Genomic DNA, 4,288 nt, shown 5'->3' with positions numbered 1-4,288 from the left:
GCCGATGGGCAAGTTTTTCCCTGTACACAGAGTGTCCCCAGCTAAAACCACACGGTAATTGTCAGGGAATTCTTAGGGGCTCTTAGTGTTCGTCCAGGATCTTATGCTTGTCATCTTGTAACTTAAAAACTGTGTACCTGTTTGTGCACTTTCTGGTTCCTCACCCACAAAATCATCTCTATGAAAGCAGACTCCAGTGCAGTCTTTTTAAAATACCAAATAAGCACTTCATAGGGCTGCAATGAAAAGAATGCTTCAGTAGGCACTCTGTGATCCAGGCTGAAGAGACAGCAGTAGTGAGAACAGGGCGGAGAAGGAGGACTGGAAGTAATTGTAAGATACTGGCTGGTATGGCTGGACCATATATCTAATGGCAAAGAGGGAGAAGGAGGTCCAGGAATTCACTGTGTCAAAGAGGGAGAAGGAGGTCCAGGAATTCACTGTGTCAAAGAGGGAGAAGGAGGTCCAGGAATTCACTGTGTCAAAGAGGGAGAAGGAGGTCCAGGAATTCACTGTGTCAAAGAGGGAGAAGGAGGTCCAGGAATTCACTGTGTCAAAGAGGGAGAAGGAGGTCCAGGAATTCACTGTGTTATGTGTTATTATTTTTCCTTTAGTAGTTTTCCTATTTTTAACGCTCACTTTTTTATCAAGTTATAAATGGTTTTCTTTTCAGTTCTTTTATTTTTCTTTTAAATATGGTGTCTCACACTGTATTCTATGCTAGCTTGGATGTCCCTATGTGGTCCCAGCTGACCCTGTACTCACAGCAGCAATCCTCCTGCCTCAGCTTGCTTCCTGCTTCTTCACATGTCACCTCTATTTGCCACACATTAAAAAGCAGTTCCTTGTTTATATCCATTTAAAGCACCTTCCACAGGAATCTGTTCACTGTTGCTGGTGAATTTACATGGAAACTTAAGAGCTATATGTGTAAAGTTATATATTAAAAGTTGAGTCTCTAGATCAAAAGACACTATTTATGCTCTACCCTGAGAAAAAAGAAAAAAAGAAGACACTATTTACTTTTGGTCAATGCTGAGTGGCTTGACAAGCCCCGAGCTTTGCTCTGAAGGAATGAGGGACGAGCTTTGCTCTGAAGTAATGAGGAACGAGCTTTGCTCTGAAGTAATGAGGGAGCTCAGGGTGATCACACTATACAAGGGGCAGGGGGTGGGGCTCTGGACACACCTAGTTCAACCATGTTTTCTCCAGGTTTTTACAGTCCAGCCCATGGTCATGGAAGGGATTTCAGGATTCACATACATAACTAAAGAGATACTAATTAGAAGGCATATATCCTAAGTTCGGAAAACACGGCTTCCCCCTCAGAACTTGGCAAATAACCATTGTTAACTGGAGTAGGGAGAAATTATATGCTTAACCCAGTTTGTACAGAAACCCAGGAATTCACGTATATACTTAAGCAAGTACTACAGGAAATCTGGGGATCATTCTGAAATGTGTCTGAATTGCCTCAGTTCGTCTCCCCAAGTCCCCAGACTGGAAAGCCTCTGTTACCTCAGTCCCCGAATCTTGTCATGTGCTTTTTGCTTCTGACACTGCCCTTCCTGCCTCACTTCAACTGTTTCCTTCTCTTCTTCCCATTCTTCCTTGCTCTCCCCCCTCTCAAATGTTTCCTTGTGTTGTACTTTTCCATAGGAACATAACAGCCCTTATTGTAGCATGCCGAAGACTAACAAGGCTACCAGCCAGTGCAGTAAGGCACATTCTGAGACATAAAATATTGTGTGGCTTCCCAAGGAGCTTATGTAATGCCCAAGATAAGGAGGTAACCATAGAGATGGTTAGGACCAACAGAAGAGTCACACAAAGCCTTAAGTAGCCGAGTTATGTAACTCTATGGGAGTGGGTGGGGGTGTACTTAGGTCAAGGCACAGAAAGTTCAAAGTTCATATTGCCTAACACATCTGTAAGGTACAAAATACCAGTGGTTCACTTCACTTACGAAGTAATATTTAATGTGATTGGCACGAACCTGCTCAAGACTTTGCCAATTATGAGAATGTAACCAACCAACAAGGTGGAAAGTGGCACCTAAAACCACCCCTCTGCCCATGCCGTCCTATTATATAATACTCCCCCATGGTGGAAGAACAGCTCATCATCTAAAAGTGCCCTAATGTGGCTCCCCTGATACAGCAAGTTTCAGTGACCCTGTCTGATACAGCAAGTTTCAGCGACCCTGTTTCCCTCAGGTCAATCCAGCTGTGAAGTTCTGCTCTACCTGATCTCTGGCCCAGAGCAAGGAGTACAGTCTCCTTGTTCAGACTGATTGTAGCTCATACAAAGCCAGGCCAGTGCCCTCAAATGCAAACTGCCCATGCTCTCCTTCCATGTGAGGCAGGATTCCTTAGAGAAATTCAAGGCAGACTATCAAAACTGCGTGGGGTAGCCTCTTCCCTCAGCTGCGCACACAATGCATGGAGTGCTTCTAGTCTGACACATAGTGCTTCTCTTTTCTTTCTGGGGTTTTTAATGAAAGATTAATGGTGGTTTCAGTTTTCCTCTTTCTTAAAGAAATTGCCTTCTCTGAAATTCATAGAATCTCAAGTTGGGAAGAAATTTAAAACCACCAGACTCTAGCCTTTCATGTATGGGTTGTCTTTTTCACATCCATACAGTGACTCCTCTGCTCAGCCTCACTGCACAACTTTGTCCATCTCATCTTGGAGAGAGTGAAATTGATAAAAAGTTCTGCATGTATATGATCTTACTAGTCTAGAAATCCTAGTCTTATGATCTCATCTATTGTTCAGAGAGCATATAACTTAAAATTTTTCATATCAAATTGTATAGTAGAAAAAATTGAAATTTCCTTGCAAAAAATTTCCTGTCTTTTTTTTTATTGTATCCAAGTTTTGATAGATTTTCATAGATTAGATATTTTCAAAATATCAAATTGACAACATCTGTGAAAGCCCAATACCATCCAATCTCACAGGGCTACTTGCTGTCCAGAGTAACCCTTAGAGAGAACATTAACACATTAACAAGTTCACCATTAAAAGATCCCACCACTGGAATCACATTATCCTCACAAGGGCAAAGGTCTTTTTTTAAAAGAGACTTAATTCATTTGTTTTTGTCATATAAAAACCCTCAAAGGTGGCCTTGGCAAAGCTACCCAGGGTGACAGTGCAGCCTCTGGCTGAAGTGTAGCAGTCATCTATACCAGCCATCATCAGGAGCTTCTTGGGCACAGGAGCAGAGACAATGCCAGTGCCTTAGGGGACAAGAATGAGATGTACCAGCACAGAGACACAGCGGCCTGTCATCTTGCATGGAACAGTGTGGGGCTTGCCAATCTTGTTCCCCCCAGTAGCCTTTCCACACAGGGACAATGGAAAACTTGGCCAAGATGATGGCCCTTCAGACGGCAGTGGCAACCTCCTTGGAGCATTTAACACCAAGACCAAGGTGACCATTGAAGTCCCCAATAGCGACGAATGCCTTGAACCTGGTCCACAGGCCAGCATGAGTTTGCTTCTGTACTGGCATGATTTTCAGAACCTCATCCTTTAGGGATGCACCCAGGAAAAAGCCAATGATCTCAGACTCCTTAATGGGCAGGGAGAACAGGTAGATTTCCTCCAAAGACTTGATCTTCATGTCCTTAACCAGGCAGCCCAGCTTGGTGACAATGATCCACTCCTGGTCTTCAGCTTTACCTCCGTGAGCCCCATGGCCTCGACCACAGCCACAGCCTCAACCATGACCAAGGTCCCTAAGAATGCTGCCAATCGTCTGTGGAAGCCACCTCGGCCTCCTAGTCCTGGGACCCCGGGTCCTCTGGGCCCTCCTGCTGCACCAGTGTCATCAGCCATTTGGTGTTTTCCCAGAGAAGAAGAAGCAGGGAGGTCTTTAATTATATCATTCCTCATGTGCTGCTTAACTCCAGATGTGGGTACTGACATGGAACCACTGTGCTTTTGATGGAAGTTTCCATATTCTCTGGATCATCTTCAGACTTGTTACCCAAGTTGATATGTATATGCTGGGCTTAAAAAAAAATCTTTCCAAGTTAGACCTGAGACACAACTGCATAAAAAAGTTTCCAGCTACAATTGGAGACCTCACCCACCTTCAAGAGCTTAACCTTAATGACAATCATCTGGAAGCATTTAGTGTTCCCTTGTGTAAGTCCATGCTCCAAAAGTCACTTCAGAGTTAGGATCTCAGCAAGAACAAAATCAAATCATTCCCTGTGCAGTTTTGTGAGTTCCAGGAACTCACTAACTTAAACCTTAACAATAATGAATTGATTCAC

General features: G+C 43.7%; 1 pseudogene; it reads right to left on the bottom strand.

The window, feature by feature from the left end:
* Positions 1–255: 255 nt before the first annotated feature.
* On the bottom strand, positions 256–3,975 carry LOC116097924 (annotated as a pseudogene).
* Between the last annotated feature and the right edge of the window lie 313 nt (positions 3,976–4,288).

Source organism: Mastomys coucha, unplaced genomic scaffold (genome assembly GCF_008632895.1).
Source record: "Mastomys coucha isolate ucsf_1 unplaced genomic scaffold, UCSF_Mcou_1 pScaffold2, whole genome shotgun sequence".
Classification (NCBI taxonomy): domain Eukaryota; kingdom Metazoa; phylum Chordata; class Mammalia; order Rodentia; family Muridae; genus Mastomys; species Mastomys coucha.
This window is presented reverse-complemented; position numbering and strand designations above follow the sequence as displayed.